We start from the raw sequence: 19,529 nt of genomic DNA on the forward strand, positions 1-19,529 counted from the left end.
GGTCACTACGTACTGATCAGGGGAACATTATATCAAGAAGTACTAACCCTAGTCAATATCTATGCACCTAATGTAGAGCCAGCAAAATATGTGAGGCAACTGCTCGCAAACCTGAGAAACACATGAAGGGAAATGTGATAATAGTAGGAGATCTCAATACTCCACTATACCACTGGACAGATCCACCAAACAGAAAATTAGCAAGGAAATAAAAACTCTACATGAAAAATTAGAAGACCTAGGGCTAATAGACTTATTTTTTTCTTCTTTTCTTTATGTGCTCTATCATGTTATTTTTTTTTTATCTCAAGACCATGGCTTTTTTGTGGTGCTTATCTTTATTGTTGGAGTGCTCACTGGATATTTGACACTTCTATTTGTACTGTTGGGGTGTTTCACCTTTTTTCCCCTTTGTCTCTCAAACCAATGATGAGAGCCTCTAGAAGGACTCCTCCCATTTTCTGGGTATTTGATTTTTACCCCAGTTAATTACTTTTCTCTTCTTTAAACAAAACCACATAACCTGAACTATGTAGTCCTGCCTCAGAGTTAGAGGGGGAAATAAGGGAGGTACCAAGACCAAACAGGTGTAAGTCTACTAAGTAGTAAGCTAGGCACAGAGGGGACCACATATTCTAGCAGCCCCGGGGGTGAGGGTGGAGTATATGAGAGGTAGGACAGGAACGCAGGTGTAGGGAGAAGAATTCAGTGATGGGAATCCCCCTGATTTTATGTAAATATATACCTGAAATATTATTGTCAACAATATGTAAGCCACTATGATCAAAATAAAAATTATATTAAAAAAAAGAAAATGCACATGCTAAAGTCACAGAAAATGCCAGAAAAGAGAATGAAGAAAGCAAGAAAGGTCCCTTTTTGGGAAGCAACTGTGTATTTAACTGTTTCCTCTTAAGATAGAAGTTCTTTGAAAGCAGATCCTCAATACTTCCACTCTATTCCTGGAATCCTAGTTCTGGCTAAATTCAATTGTTAAGAGAAAATGTGAAAATGAATCATTTGATACAGAGAGGAAAGAAAGAACTGAATAAAATATACTTAGAGAATGTGATCTAGAAAAATACTGAATGTGGAAGTGTTCTTCAATACATTGAGGTCTTCTAGTGAGGTTTTCAATAGCCATTCATAAATATTTATCAAAAAGTTATTAAATAAATATTTGTGAAGAAAAAAACCTGGGGTGGCCATATTAATATTAAACAAAACAAACTTTAAGCTTAAAAAGTTGGTAGAGAAAATTATCAACATTTCTTATTAATCAAGGAAGAATACATCAAGAAAAAAATCAAACTCCTAAATATAGATGCACCTAATACATGGTCAGAAAAATATTTTTAAAATTGTTGATAGGTTTGAATAAATGTATCAATAACAACACAATAATAATGGGAGACTTCAACAGTACCCTGTCACCCTTAATAGGTTAACCAAGGTCGAACTCAAGAAGATTACATTGACACTGAGGAAGAAATGGAAAAGAGTGGCTTGGTATGTATGTATGTATGTATGTATATATACATATATATGCATATAGCTCTTAATTCTATAAACGTTGAATATGTTTTCCTCAATGTACATGGGACATTCTCTGAGATAGAACACATGCTAGGCCACAAAAGATATCTTTATAAAAATTAGTAGGATACAAATCATATCAACTACCTTCGCATATCATCATTAGAAGTGAATTACAGATATATAGAAAGAACTTTATTTTATTTTTTTCTGCTTGCATAACCTTTATTCATTTAAAGGGTGTAAAAGGAGATGAAGGACTTTAACTGTCCATCCCACATTTCCCCCTTCCAGAGGTTACATGGGCATCTAAAGGAATCAAAATGGTTGGCAAATATTTATTTTAACAGTTTGTGCAAAAGTAAATTAGAGAGAACTTCTTTACAACTCTCTGCATTTCTTAATTTGCCACTTAAATTATATATTACCTGGTACAAGGCACTTAATTTCTTTTTTATACATGTAAAATCTTTATTTAAACACCATGATTACAAGCTGATTGTAATTGGGTTCAGTCATAAACAGAACACTCCCCTTCACCAGTGCAACATTCCCACCACCAATAACCCCTCCCTCCTTCCCAACCCTTGCTTGTATTTGAGACAGATATTCTACTTCTCTCATTCATTAAGATTGTCATGATATTTCTTAGTATAGTTATTTCCCTAACTGCACCACTACTCTTTGTGTTGAGTTTCATATTGTGAGCCGGTCCTTCCAGTCTTCATCTCTATTGTCTCTGGAAATTATTACAATAGAAATAACTTTAATGCCTCGAAATTAAACAGCTCATTACTGAAGTGCAAGTGAGTTAGAGACTAAACCAAAGAGGAAATCAAAATATTGCTGGAAACAAATGAGAATGAGGACACAGATTATCAGAATTGTGGAATACAGCAAAATGGTATTATAAGGAAAATTTATAGACTTGAAAGCATTGATCAAGAAAAAAGAAAGAGTCTACTAAACTAAATGGCACAGCTTAAAAAATTATAAACCAATCAAAAAAATTGAACTAAAAATAGGCAAGCAGGGAAATAATAAAGATCAGAGCAGAAATTAATGAACTAAAAATCCCCTTAAAAAAACAAAAGATCAATGAAAGTAAGAGTTGGCTCTTTGAAAAACAAAACAGAACAAAACAAACAAAAAAACACTAGCAAAACTCACAAAGGAAGAAACTTAATAAACTAATTAGAAATGAACAGGGGGTGGTTACTGCAAACACTACAGAAATCCAAAGGGTAATCAGAGATTACGTTGATAAACTCTATGCCAGAAATCAAGAAAACCTGGGGGGGAAATGGATGAATTCTTGGACTTCTATTATCTCTCAAGGTTGAACCACATGATTCAGCATATCTGAATAGACCTATCACCATTGATGAAATTAAAACGGTAATCAAAATTCTTCCCAACATCAAAAGCCTGGGCCCAGATGCATTCACCAGTGAATTCTTTCAAACCTATCAAGAGGACATACTGCAATTACTTTTCATACTCTTCTAGGAAGTTAAGAAACAGAAACAATCCCAAATAGTTTTTGCAGAAGCTAACATATCCCTGATTCCAAAAGCAAATATGCCACAGGAAAAAAAGAACTACAGACCAATATCCTTGAATAACACAGATGCAAATATCCTCAACAAAATACTAGGAAATAAGATTCAGTGCCTCAACAAGAAAGTCATACACCATGACTCATCTTAGACATTGAAGGATGGTTTAACATAAGCAAGTCAATAAATGTAGTACATCATATCAACAAAAGGAAAAATAAAAAAACATATGATTATATCAATAGATGATTTAAAGATTTGAGAAGATCCAACATTCGTTCATGATAAAAACTCTCAGCAAGATCAGAATTGAAAGAACTTTATCCAATTTAGTCGAGGTCATATATGACAAGATCATGGCAAATATTACACTAATGGGGAAAAAAGTAAAAGCATTTCAACTAAGTTATGGAAATAGACAATGTTTCCCCCTCTCACCACCTTGTTCATAATATTTCCTCAGAAAATCAACTACTTTGAAATCAACTAAGCTAAAGAGGTAAAAGACTTATACAAAGAAAACTATAAAACACTGCTTCAAGGCGCTGGAGCAATAGCTCAGCGGTATGGCATTTGCCTCTCATTCGGATGACCCAGGACGAACAAGGGTTCAATACCCAGCATCGCATATGGTCCCATGAGACAGTCAGTAGCAATTTTTTAGTGCAGATCCAGGGTGTGGCCCAAAAACAAACAAACAAACAAACAAAAACCTACTGATCTAAGAAATAGAAGAGGATACAAGGAATGGAAAGATAAACCCTGCTCATGTATTGGGATGTTAAACATCACTAAAATGGCAATAATTCCAGAAGAATTGTACAGATTTAATGCAATCACACTAAGGTTACCCATAACAGTTTTCAAAGAAGTAGAGCAAACACTCCTGAAAATTATTTTAAATAATAAACAACCATGAAGAGCTAAAACTATTTTGGGGGAAAAAAAGGGAGGCATACTTTCCCCTAAGTTTTAATTATACTAAAAGTAATAGTAATTAAAACAGCATGGTATTGGAATAAATATAGAACCTCAGATCAAGGGAATAGTCTTGAGTATTCTGAGACTAACCCCCAGGTATACGACCAGATAAGCTTTGACAAAGGAGCAACAAATACAAGATGGAGCACGGAAAGTCTCTTCTACAAGTGATGTTGAGATAATTGGTCAATTACATGTTAAAAAGATGAAATCACACCTCTCTTAACACCATTCATAAACATTAAATTGATATTATTTAAAGATCTTGATATCAGACCTGAAACCATTAGGCACTTAGAGGAATATATAGGTAAAACACTCAATAACATTGAAAATAAAGGCATCTCCAAGGAGGAAATACCACTGTCCAAGCAATTGGAAGCAGAGGTAAACCAATGGGACTACATTAGATTGAGAAGTTTCTGCATTTCGAAGGAAACAGTAACTAGGCACAAAGGTCACCCACAATCTGGAAGACACTATTTATCCAATAAAGAGTATATATCTAAGATTTATAAGGTACTCACAGAATTGAACAATAAAACAAATATCTAAGCCAATAAAAAAATTGGAAGAATAAAAAAAGTTTTTTTCAAATAAGAGAAACAGAGGCACGTGATAAAATGCTCCACATCACTAATCATCAGGGAGATGCAAATCAAAATAACAATGAGTAATTATCTCAGAACAAAGAGAATTGCAAACATCACAAAGAACAGGAACAACTAGTACTCTAATGATGGCAATGATGGGAGAGAAAGGGACTCTCATTCACTGCTTGTTAAAATGCCATCTAGTCCAGCTTTTCTAGAAAACAACATGGATATTCTTAAAAAAACTGGAAATTGAGCTTCCTTATGATCCAGCAATATCAGTCCTAGAGCTATACCCTAAGAACACAGAAACACAATACAAATATGACTCTGCACTTCTATGTTCGTTGCAGCACTATTTACAATAGCCAGAATTTGGAAACAATAGGAGCCTGAAAACAGATGAGTGACTAAAGATACTGTGGTATATCTACATAATAAAATACTATACAGATGTTAGAAAAATGAAGTCATGAATTTTTCTTATACATGGATAGACATGGAGTATATTATGCTGAGTGAAATGAGTCAGAGGAAGAAGGATACACATAGAATAATATCACTCATTGCTGGAGCATAAGAAAAATAAAAGACTGAAAGGATCATATCCAGAAACAAGAGAGATGAGAAACAGGATGAGCATTCCATTGTAGGGAGTTTGCCAGAAAGAGGGGAGAATGCAGTTAGAATAAAGAAGGGTCTAATATGAAAAGGACATTCATGGCACTCCTTCATTTACAGTACTACAAACCTACAAACTGTTAACCCTACACTTTCAAGTGGAAAACCAAGATATTTATGTGAAATTTTAAAATAAACATATATAGAGATGTAAGTTATTTAAGCACTTAATTAGCTCAATTATGTAAGTTTTGGGGGATCACACCCGGCAGCACTCAGGGATTACTACTGGCTCTATGCCCAATAATCTTTCCTAGCAGGCTCGGGGGATATGGGATGCCAGGATACGAACCACGGTCTGCTATGGGTTGGCTGTGTTCAAGGCAAACACCTGCTGCTGTGCTATCTCTCTGGCCCCAAATTACATGCGTTTTTATATCATACTTTCATTTCCAATCTTCAAGACTTTTTACTAAGTCTCCTAATGCCCCCCAGGATTTTATGCTTTGTTTATTTAAGTGTGAGGTGTTTATGTTTGACTTTTGTTAGAGATTTCTAATTCCATTCCATTTTAATCAGATAAAATATTTTGTAAGATTTCAATCTTAAATTTATTGATACAAACAATATATTCTACTATGTTGTTTTCTGGCAAGTTTTTGCATAATTTATAAGAATATATGTTTTCGCATATTTTTATAAGAATATATACTTTCACATTCAATATACATTCACTTGTTTGAGGATATAACCAATATGTTTTTTAAAGTTATTATAATCACTGTTTATTCTCATTAATATTCTGTCTAGGTACTATATCCATTTTAGTGACAAACTAATGACAAAGGTGCCAAATGATATTGTAAAATTATATTTATGCTTCTATTATTTCTGCCATTTTTCTTTCAAGTATTTTGAAGTCACTATTTTAGGAAGTTATATGCTTCTAATATATTTCCTTCATCAAAAACCTATAATTTTAAGCTGTTATTTTATTTTATTTTTTTTTTTTTGGTTTTTTGGGCCACACCCATTAGATGCTCAGGGGTTACTCCTGGATACGCGCTCAGAAATTGCCCCTGGCTTGGGGGGACCATATGGGACGCCGGGGGATCGAACCGTGGTCCTTTCAAGCTAGTGCTTGCAAGGCAGACACCTTACCTCTAGCGCCACCTCGCCAGCCCCTAAGCTGTTATTTTCATCTCAGAAAAGTTATCTTTTTCGTTTTCAGTCAATTATATCAGAGGGCAGTAGAATTATTTCAGCTCAGTCACTGCTATTTCTGTGATATATTTATCTTTCTTACAGTACATACATAACTTATATTTAAAAAGTCTTTTTATTAGTTTACAAATATGTGTAGTAAATAATCAATTTCTAATTCAGTTTGATAATATCTATCTTTAGACTAGAGTTTTAGGAGTATTCAATTTAATGTCAATATAAGACTAGATTTACATTTATTATATTTTAATTCGTCCAAAAATCTCAAATCATTCCATTCTCTTTCCTTTACTACCATATTTGAAACATGGATATTTTCTAATGTAACATTTGGCTCTTTTAATAATTTAATAAACCATTACTTATAATTAGATACATTAATTTTTGTTCATTTTTGACTTTTAGGAAGTTACTTCACCCATGACATTTTTCAAAATAGTGAATCAGATGCTCCTGATACTCATACAGAGGAATAAACATCTATGAATAGCAAAAGCAATCCTTGGCTAAAAAACCTGGGAGGAAGCAATAGTCATTAAAACAGCATGATATTGGAATAAAAACAGACCTTATATGAATGAATAAAATTTGAAAAAAATAGTTTACTAAAACTTCTACTATTGTATTAATGACTTTATTGGAGATACAATAATTTTCACAAGTATACTTGCTACTGAACTTTTTCCTCTTTCTTTTTTATTCTCTTGCATTTTATTAATTTTTCTAATTATTAAATAACTTTGCTTTCTATCATCTTGAAACTAACGTATTATGATCAGTTATTTCAACTATGTGATGCATTTTCTTTACATAAAATGCAAAAAAGGATTTGAATATCAGATATGTCCCACAGGTTTATGGACAATTAATTTTTGATAAAAAAAGCAATAAACACAAAGTAAAACAGGAAAGAATTTTCAACAGCTGTGGTGGGAAAACTGGCCAATTACATGAAAACAATGAACCCATACCTTTCCTTAACACCATGCACATAGATCAAATCAAAATGGTTTAAAGATATTGATATAATACCTGAAACCATAAGAACATGGAGGAAACTGCAGGCAGAAAACATCATGACATGGAAGCTAAATGCATCTTCAAGGATGAAACACAACTGGGTGAGCAAGTGGAAACAAAGATAAACAAATGGGACTACATCAAACTCAGAAGCTTCTGTACCTCAAAGGAAATAGTGAATAGGATAAAAAGACTATGTACAGAGTGGGAGAAACTCTTTACCCAATTCCCATTAGATAAGGAATTAATGTCTAAATTATAAAAACCTGAATGTTACAAGAAAAACACATATAAGTCCATTATAAAGTGGAATGAAGCAACAAACAGAAAAAGGCACATGAAAAAATGCTCCACATCACTAATCATTACAGAGATAAAAATCAAAACAACAATGAGATATCTCACACCACAGAGATTAACAAACATCACCAAAAGCAAAAACAAAACAAATCAAGAACTACCATTGCTGGCATGGATGTGGAAAGAAAGAAATGTTCATTCACTGCTCGTAGAAATGCAGATTAGTCCAACGTTTTGGAAAAACAATATTGACATTCATAAAAAATATAAAATTTAGCTCCTATATGACCCAGAATACCACTCCTAGGCATATACATCAGGAATAAACACGATGTAAAAATGCACTCAGCACAGCACTGTTTACAATATCTAAAATCTGGAAACAACACAGGTGCACAACAACAGATGAATGGAGAAAGAAATAGTGGTGCATCTACAAAAAGGAATATTATGCAGCCCTTCAGTAAAGTGAAGTCATGAAATTTGTCTAAAAATGAACGGCCATGGAGAATATTATGCTGACTGAAATGAGCCAGAGATAAATGAATAGACAAAGAGTAATCCAACTTATTTTTGGTATATGAGAAAAACAAGAAATAGTATGTTAATATTACCAGATACAACAGACAAAGGTCAGGAGGTACAGCTCATGGTAGAAATATCACCACAAAGAATAGTGAGTCTAGGTAGAATTGATAAGGGTCTGCTATGACAATAATAGATGGAACTGATTGCTCTGTACAAGTATTCGGCAATGGAAGTGGAGAAACTAAAAAGGACACTCCTCCATTAACAATAGTGCAAATCACAGTGTCAAAAAAGGAAAGAGGGAGAGATAGAAAGAAAGAAAAAGAGTGGGAATGAGAGAAGAGAGCTAGAGAGAAGCCATTTGCTTACCCAGAGCAAGGTAGGTGTGGGGGGTGGAGGTGGGAGGAAAATGGGAGTCTAGGAGAAAAGTGCACTGGTGAAGGATGGTGTATGACTAAAACTCAACAATGAAAAATGTTCTAACAACGGTGCTTAAATAAAGCAAATAAAAATAAGTTACTTAGAATTTGAACTAAATTCCAGTAAACTACAAATACTATTGACATATAGATATTACTTGATATTTTTTATTTGTTATGGTTTTATTGATATACATATTTTATTGTACACATGTCACTATATCCATATATTCTAAAGGTGAAGATACAGTGGAATACAAGTTTTTACTTTTAAAAATAATTTATCTTATTAATATTGTTAATATGAGGAAACACTTTTATTAACTATAGAAAACATACTTTTAGTTCTTTTAACATATATTTATTACTATTATTTCTTTGGCGGCCACACCCAATGATGCTCAGGGTTTATGTCCAGTTTTGTAAATAGGAATCACTCCTGTCAGGGCTTGGTTATCAAAGGGATTCCAGGAATTTCACCCAGGTAGCCACAGCCACACCTAATTAAGTGCCCAACGTGCTGTATTAACAGTAGGCCCTAGATATAACACTCCATGGCATTGAGACTGAAGGCATCTTCAAGAAGAAAACTGCACTCTCCAAGAAAGTGAAAGCAGAGATTAACAGATGGGAATATATTAAGCTGAGAAGCTTCTGCACCTCGAAGGAAATCGTGCCCAGGATACAAGAGCCACCACTGAGTGGGAGAAACTTTTCACCCAATACCCATCTGATAAGGGGTTAATATCCAAAATATACAGGGCACTGACAGAACTCTACAATAAAAAAAAACCAATCCCATCAAAAAATGGGGAGAAGAAATGGACAGACACTTTGATAAAGAAGAAATACAAATGGCCCAAAGGCACATGAAAAAATGCTCCACATCACTCATCATCAGGGAGATGAAAATCAAAACAACATTCAGGTACCACCTCACACCACAGAGATTGACACACATCACAAAGAATGAGAACAAGCAATGTTGGCGGGGATGCGGTGAGACAGGAACCCTTATCCACTGCTGGTGGAATGCCGCCTAGTTCAACCTTTCTGGAGAGCGATATGAAGATTCCTCCAAAAACTGGAAATTGAGCTCCCATACGATCCAGCTATACCACTCCTAGGAATATACCCTAGGAACACAAAAATACAATACAAAAATCCCTTTCTTACACCTATATTTATTGCAGCACTATTTACCATAGCAAGACTCTGGAAATAACCAAGATGCCCTTCAACAGACGAATGGATAAAGAAACTGTGGTACATATACACAATGGAATATTATGCAACCGTCAGGAGAGATGAAGCCATGAAATTTTCCTATACGTGGATGTACATGGAATCTATTATGCTGAGTGAAATAAGTCAGAGAGAAAGAGAAAGACAGAGAATGGTCTCACTCATCTATGTGTTTTAAGAAAAATAAAAGACATTTCTCAACAATTTTTAGAGACAAAAGAGGAGAGGACTGGACGTTACAGCCGACCTCATGAACCTCACCACAAAGAGTGATGAGTTTAGTTAGAGAAATAACTACATTGCGAACTATCCTAACAATGAGTATATATCAGGGAAATCAAAAGCCTGTCTAGAGTACAGGTGGAGGCGGGGAGGGGAGGAGGGATATTTGGGTCATTGGTGATGGGAATGTTGCATTGGTGATATGGGTTGTAATCTTATATGATGAAACCCAACCACAATCATGTTTGTAACCAAGGTGTTTAAATAAAAAATATTTAAAAAAATGAAAAAAAAACAAACAGTAGACCCTGTATGTAAACTCACTAGAATTATCATCTGCTAGTAATCTAAACTAAAAAGGTAGTTTCTACTCTGTATTGTTATTATGAGCATTACATTTTCAAGATGACATGAATGATTATATGAATGAATTTTTATTGGTGTGAATACTTAATAGAATATTCTTTAACTCCTGATAATTCCTATGGCCTTCATCTAAAATATTTGGTTATATAAGTCTTTATTAATTTAGTGGAATCAGCTTAATTAAATCTACTTCAGTCTTTGCATAACCTAAAATATGCCTCAGACTATAATATTTCTATATGCAAATAATTTTCCTAACAATAAGGGGTAAGTTTGCTTTTAGATCTTTGAGACCATCTTTCTCTAATCTTTACTTTAAACTTCTGTTTAGCCTACTGAGATATTAGTCTTTATGGGTTTCTAGGTAATTGTTCTTGTATTTTTAAAAAATGTCATCAGGCATAAATTTCTCCTCATTGAACCTCACTTCCATAGTAGCTGTAAGATATGGCCAATTTTTAGGCGTGTTTCAATTGTTCACCTGGACAGTTAGTACTATGACTAGATAGGACTTGGGTGGAAGAAAACCTGCATTTTACCAGCTGAATTATACTTATGACCTGTGTGTATGTTTGTATATATGCATGTGCTTAAACACAAAATGGCAGGCAGTGGGATTCTTGTTCTTTTTGATTGTTCCCATATTATCACCGTATCACCAAACTTATGCCCTTATTGTCAGAAAAAAATTGTTTGCATATAGAAATGCTAGTCTGAGGCATGTTTTAAGGTATCAAAATTCTAAAGTAGATTTAATCAAGATGATCCCACCAAATCAATAAATATTTATATAAGAAAAAATATAGATGAAGACCAAAGGAATTATCAAGAGTTGCTTGGTATGGGAGTTATGGTGATTCTACAACTCAAACTGAAAACATGGTATCTGTAATGCTGACCAACTGTGAAAGCTACCTGAATTAGAAAAATAAAACAAAATTGGGGGTTACAGAAGTTATCCTTTGTCTTCTAAGCCTTGTGGAACATCTCTCATGAAACACTACTCTGTATGGAAAAGATTTTATTTCCTTCCCAGTCCAGGTCCATTCAAATGAGCTAAAGTTTTAGGCAGAGAACAGGAAACCTTGGGGCTAATTTTAGCCACAAGATATAACCATTTTATAGCACAGGCAATTGGGTGCAGAGGAATACTGTTGGTGCCAATAGGCCAGTAACTATCTGGAAGTACAATTCTACAATGCAGCATTATGAGAAAATAATTTTAAACATTAACTGAAATGTTGGAATTCTCATCGTTTATTTTACTGTCTCAGTGGATTTTATTTAATAAAGTATTATATTTTTAATTTGTTTAAGACAGTCTCAAATATTGACTTTGTAAATTGGCATTGGTTGAACAGACATTTATCTAGAGAACTGCATTGTCCAAGTGAGTTCATTCTCTGATCTTTTCTTGCCATTAACCTAAAATTTCAACTCAGTTACTATTGTGTGCAACTGCACAAAGTACCCCAGAGTTTATGTATTTCCTAACTGATGTAGATGTAAAAACATCAAGGTAACTAGTTTTTAAGGTCATCAAACTTTAGAGATAATATTTCATTCTTTTAATAAATTAATTTTGAGTCAAAGTGGTTGTGATGGTTAACAAGAAAACATTGTTAGACATATATCTTTTTCTATCTTCTATCACTATTGTATCATACAGGCTAAAAGTCTATATCAAGAAATCAAATATAACATTTTCATAAATTAGCCTATTTTAAAAATATCTATGTTAAAAAAATTTTTTGGAATGCACACATCATCACTAGATTTTTGATCATCTTTTTAATATAAAGAAACAAAACCTAAATTTATTTATAATTTTGTTTTAAAGAACATTCTCGGGGTTGCCAATGGAATCAATCATATGTAGTGCCAAAATTCTTCAGACTTCTTATCATTCTTGATTCTCTATGCATTTTGCCTCATCCATTACAACAAAGGGCACTGTGACAGTCTTTGTAAAAACAAAAAAGGAAGTCCTTCTTAACATGGATTTCATATATTTTTGTCCTTATAACATTCTACAGTTTTTGAGACCTAAAATCAATTTTCTAAATTTACCTGTCTACCATTTTAAATGTGTGATACATATATTTCAACTGCTTATAAAATGCGAAGGAATTCCATCTCAGTACACAGTAACTATGACATTTAACTTTATAACATACTTCTCCGGAGTCATATGAACACTTATTGGAAAAAAATGATCAGACTTGAACACCAAATCCAAAGTCAATGAAAACAGAATCGATACCCAATCTACAACAAGCTGTACAAGTGGGGACCAGGTATGCTACATCCTAGTGGGTAAAGGAGGGAGAAGTGTGATGCATGCTGGGCAACGGGGTGGAGGAAGGACTTACCGGTGGTTGGAATTCCCCTTGTTCATTGTCACCATGGACTTTAAATATTACTGTGAAAGATTTGTAACTCACTTTGACCACAGTAAAAAATTAAAAAAAAAAGAAATGTTAAAAAAATACACATAAGGGCAGGACAGCTAGCCATAGGACCCCTGGGCTGACCACTTAGTCCAGGCGAGCATGACTTCCCCCACACCAGGCGGGTCTTCAGGGCCACGCCTGGTTGATCAGGCCCTGGGGGGAGGGGGTGAGAAATTCCTCCCTAGGCATCCAAAAACTACAGTACGCCCCCGCGCGTACTTCATGTATTCAGAATATTCCTTATTCTTAAGTTATGTTTTGCGTATACAGAATGTTCATTTTGTAATCTGCCCTTTGCCACACCCCTACAAAGTTCTTTTTTACTCGTTAACTCTCTAACCCCCTCTCAAACATCACTAACCTACATTACTCTCTTTAACTTCAGTAGTGTACAATCCGAATCACAGTCCAAAGCTGTGCATTTTGTGTGACAACCCCAAACTGTTTCAAGATACATAAAATGGACACGTATTTCTTTAGAATATTTTGTATTTTTTTCTCTGACAGCCATGATTCTTACTAAATGTTGTCTTATACAGTGACTATTCTAACTACTTTTTATTTTCTCTTTTTGAGCTGTTTAACAAGGAATTTTGGTGGAAGAATCCCCAAGTTTAATGCTTATGATTGAACCATGTCATGGGAATCATTGGAATTGTTCTTATGGTCCCCATATGCGCCAATAACACCACGTGGCTTTGCTTCTTATTTGCATAGGCACATTAAAATGGGAAAATACTATACATACAAATAAGATCCTATCTAATAGATTTTGGAACACACAAATCTTGTAGTGCAAAGGGACCTTACACCCTGAACATTGACATAATGACCTGGCACAGACCTCAGAAGAAAGCGCATAATCCATTCTCCCCTGAACCAGGGAAGCCATCCACGAAACATCCAGGCTGGTCTATAACGTCACCTGGAAGCAATCCTTTACCACGGAAGACCTACACTGCTCAGACTTCGACCTGCTCAAAAGAGACTTCCCTTAACACTGAGAAGACTTAACAACAATGACCTGCTTACAGGACAGGGCTCCCTGCATTGCCCTTTGATTGTGAGGTGAAAGGAGAGGATGCTCCACCTCCTGACTTCAATGTAAGATATGCAGATTCCAGGATCTTTAATACAGAAACATGATACCAACAACAGAGACTGTGTGAAAAATAAAAGTGTGTTGGCACTACAGACAATGTATTGGATTGGACGATCTAGCTTGCCTGGAGCCTAGACTTGGTCTTTTGCCAGGAAACTTCAGGGGTCTGGTCTCTTTGTACTTAGGCCAAGGTTATTTCTTTCCATGTCCCTCATATTTTGGTGGGCCTATGCAAACAACAATTGCCACTCTAACACCATTTTTACTGTGCTCCTTTGACTCTAATCCTTAAAAAGAACTCACTTAAAATTTGAGGGTAACTTAAGCTAATATGCATGTATATGGAAATGTAAGAAAATACTATGCCTGTAATGTTTAAGGGGTTACGTAAGTTTTATGGCTTTAGATTGCCTTGTGTACTGTTAAGAAATATTATAATGTGTTACAATCTGGGGACTTGAGGGACAAAGTAATTGTACATGGATTCTGTCTTATTTGTCTTAATGTTCTTTGGCTGAAATTTCAAAGTTAAGATATCAGCAAGGGGACTTCTGAGAATTATGTTATGGGTGATTGTCCTTCCACTATAACTTTACCTTGTCCTCTTTCTTTGCACCCTTGTTCTCATAAAAAAAAAAATCTTAAATATGTAAATTATCCAATGCCAGATACATATATAAAGTAATTATAGGTAAAAAAACGATCTGTAAATATGTAAATTATCCAATGCCAGATACATATATAAAGTAATTATAGGTAAAAAAATAAATTACCATACATAAATAAAATATAATAAAAAAGAGATTCCTGGCCAAAAAAAATACACATAAGGGGCCGGTGAGGTGGCGCTAGAGGTAAGGTGTCTGCTTTGCAAGCGCTGGCCAAGGAAGGACCACGGTTTGATTTCCCCAGGCTCCCATATGGTTCCCCAAAGCCAGGGGCAATTTCTCAGCGCTTAGCCAGGAGTAACCCCTGAGCATCAAACTGGTGTGGCCCCCCAAAAAAACCAAAAAATACACATATATAAGTTTATATTTAAACCAGTTATTGTAAAATTAATGTATTATTCACTCATTTGGAAGAGGGGAGTACATTCGTCAGTGATCAAGGATTACTCCTGTCTCTGAACTGGAGAATGTATGATATTGTCATATACAAGCTAAACATCCTACCTCTGTTACTATTGCTTCAACCCCAAAATATTCCTAAACCAATAATTATAAAGTTTATAATTCTCTGCATATAATTTCTTTTTGTTTTTGTTTTTTTTTTGGCCACACCCGTTTGATGCTCAGGGGTTATTCCTGGCTAAGCCCTCAGAAATTGCCCCTGGCTTTGGGAGGGGGGACCATATGGGACGCCTGGGGATCGAACCGCGGTCCTTCCTTGGCTGGCGCTTGCAGGGCTGGCACCTTACCTCTAGCGCCACCTCGCTGTCCCCCAATTTCGACAAAAATATATGATATACTAAATATTTTAGGTATTTCTTAAAATTTGACATTAAATTTCTCCGTTGAATTAATTAAAATACAGTGAGTGAGTTTACAATTAAGTCAAGGAAGAAAACATGAATTTTCAAAAACTATTAGAAATTTTAAGCATTCTTTATAGTTTATTGCTAATTTTCTTCATTTGACTATATAACTTTGGTAATGAAGCAACTTATGTTTTGGGATGTCTAACTCAAAGTATTTATATATGTGCATGTGCATAGAGGAAATTATATAAAGGGTGGATAAAATATAATCAACTGATAAACTCAAGAAGCATCAAAATGTAATTATTATGAATCTACTAATAATATAACAGTTTCTAAAATTTTCTTTGGCTATCATGATAAAGGACACATTCAAATTGAGAAGTATATTTCAATGGTTGCCAAAAGAATAAACAATGAGTGAGCATCAGTAATATTATAAACATTATATTAATCTTGGATTCCAGAAACATATATTTCTTCTCCAGAACTGCACCCTCATATACTAAGCACTTACAAATATAAGAATGAATGCATGCATTAAACTTTAATTTTTAAACCTAAAAAGTGGAGTGATATGCAGCTTTTCTCTCTAAGAGTGTATTATTTCCTAGTTGTTTTATTTTTTTAAGATATATCTGGACCAGAGGAAGTCTGTCACTGGATTTGTTAAGGACCCTCAACTATGCAATTCATGGCAATTTGGATGGGACTGGATGAGGCTCATGCAAGAGAAGTACATTAGAAAGAGTTGGATAAGCATCAAATAGTTTACTCTGTGATCTAGGAAAAAACAAAGCAAGGGTACATATCACACCTACTGAAACAAGCCTTGAGAGGGCACTGTACTCCAGGTCTGAGAACACTTGATTATCAGGGAATAAATGGGAAAAATAATGAGATTGAGTGGAAGCAAGAGGAGAGAATACGTGGAAGATATTGGGCACTTTGGAGATATAAGGAGCGGTAATTGTGTAAATCAAAAATTTAATTGTTACACTATAGTAAACATATGACCTAAACTATAATGTTTCCTGAAAGATAGTGATGGAGAGCGGTGAATACTTTGGTGTGATATAGTAACTTTGCATATCAGAACTGTTGACGCCACTGTAACCATGCTACCTAAATTAAAATAATAAAAAAGAAAGCAATATTTATTTATTTAATGTGTTTTAAAAGAGCACAAAGTTCAGCTATAAACTATGTTATATTCTCTAATCACAGTCTAAATAACTCCATAGAAATGAAAAATATGAATAGAATGCACACACTTTCTTTCTGTCTATAACCATTCAAATTTTCACTTTGGATGTCTCTATCCCAAAGCCCGGGTTATGAAAATAACCATGTTTAATAGTTTTTAAGAAAAAAATGTTTTACCTATATTGATAATCTTTAAAGAGAACATTGTCTAAATATATACATTTAGAAAAATAATTCAATTATTTGATACCTTAATTACACGGCCATTATACATTAAAAATAAATATAAAAATAAACAACACATACATGGAAAATTGTGACATATATATCTGTATATACATAATAGACTACTCAACAGTGGACTATTAAGAAATCCATGACATTAAACAAGTCAGAGAGGGAGAAATATCAGATGATCTCAATTATATGTGGTATATAAAGAAAAACTTCTGGATTGATAGTAGAGTGTCAGCATTGTATGGGAGGGAGGAAAGGATTCATCTTGTATTTTATTCTTCTAATGCTTAATTTTGTAATATACTTTTTTATGATTTGTAAGAAATTCTTAATAAGCAACATGGCGTGACATCCCACACGAATTTTTTGAGCTATATTTAGTTGTGCTCAGGGGTTTCTTCTCACTTTGCTTTCAGGGACCGTTCCCAAGCACGCATGGGGGACAATATATATACCAAGGATCAAAACATGGTAATCAACATGCAATATTAGTGCCATCCCCACTAACTCTTGTTTTGGTCCTCCCTCCCCCATTTATTTTAGTGTGATTAAAAAATTTACAGTTGATCATGGTTGTGGCTATACACTTAAATACTATTTCTATATTCATCAAAACAAATACTTATAATGAAATGAATACTATCATAAACTATACTTCACTGGGGCCGGAGAAATAGCATGGATGTAAGGCGTTTGCCTTTCATGCAGAAGGTCATTGGTTCAAATCCAATAGTTAAAGATGTACAATTGATTAGGATATAAAATTGAATAAGTCTTGAGAAAAGGGATCTGAAAAGAAAGTAAATATTTTCAACATTGACCCTAGGGTAAATGGTATGGTCCCCCCATGCCTGCCAGGGGCTATTTCTGAGCAGATACCCAGGAGTAACCCCTGAGCACTGCCAGGTGTGGCCCAAAAACAAAAACAAAAAACTATACTTCACTATAACTCAGAAATATTTTGAAGTCTCCAGTTGTTTTACTTATATGACTGTTTCTATTTACCATTTACCCTAGGGTCAATGTTGAAAATATTTACTTTCTTTTCAGATCCCTTTTCTCAAGACTTATTCAATTTTATAACCTAATCAATTGTACATCTTTAACTATTGGATTTATCTCTGAACAATAGGAGTGACATAATAACTCCAAATCTTGGGCATTTCAAACTCAGCATTCTAAAACTAAGAACAGTATAACCACCTCCTTTATATCTTCCAAAATGATCTTTGTAAAATTTCACAGAGTTCCTCGATCATATAATTTTCATTATTATAAGCCTTCAAAATGCAATCTCTATTCCTAAAGTCTCTATTCCTATATAATCTCTACAATCAATCTCTATTCCTACATAAAGTGTGCCCTTTATGATTTTTGATCTTGACCTGGATCTTCATTATCTACTTCAGATACTCTCTATAGCGTTTCTTTCATCATAGGTCAACAACACTAGTGCATCCGGGTATATGTGGCAGTAGCCAGAATTAAAGAAAAACAATGCCAAGTCCATTTTGCCCATTACAAGAGTCAGGCTTTGACTAGTATGCTGCTGAAATTCAAGTGAAGACCTATCTCAAGAACATAGGCCATTGTCCTAATGCTCCAACCAACAGCAACCATTGAAATAAATGTTTAACCTACTTTTATTTTTCAAGATCTAGTTTTTTACATAAGTGTTATCATTAATTATTTTTAAACATTAGTTACAAACTTAAAACACTGAGAAAATAAAAAAAAGTGCACAGAAGTCTATATTCTAGATCACCACCTCAGAAGATGATTTAGTTTTTCCTCACATGGACCATTTCTAAACGTTCTTTAGTATATAATTTATTTATAATTTCCTCTAAGAGGATTTTTTTTAATTTCATCTCTAAAAATTCCAGAAGCTTTTTTTAAAAATTTTTTTAAAAATAATATATTTAAGCACCATAATTACAAACATGTTTGCAGTTTGGTTTAAGTTATAAAAAAAAAGCTGACATATAGGGTGCTGCGGACAATACTGCAAAGAGTAAACACCTATAGGCCTCACTAACACAATTGTTAATACTCGAGACACAAAACCTATACATATCCAAAAGTTGATCTATTAGTTTCTTTTCCTTACAAGTACTATACATACCTATCTTTCTCTACTCAGCGCATCCCTTGCCCTCCCCACCTCTCTACATTAATATATATCTTGATTTTTTTATTTTTAATTTTTTCTTGTTTTTTTTTTACCGCATTCTATTGCTTTTCTTTCCTTCAAACAAAACCACATATCTCAAATTATCTAGCACTGCCTCTCAAATAGAGGTGGAAACAAGGGAGGGTACCAGGATCAAACAGATATATTATCACTAATAGTAAGCTAGACAAAGAGGGGACCACCTACTCTAGCAACTCGGGGGGTTATGGTGGGGAATATGGGTTGCAGAAAGGGAACGGGGATGAA

The sequence above is a fragment of the Suncus etruscus genome, chromosome X, assembly GCF_024139225.1.
Source record: "Suncus etruscus isolate mSunEtr1 chromosome X, mSunEtr1.pri.cur, whole genome shotgun sequence".
Lineage (NCBI taxonomy): Eukaryota > Metazoa > Chordata > Mammalia > Eulipotyphla > Soricidae > Suncus > Suncus etruscus.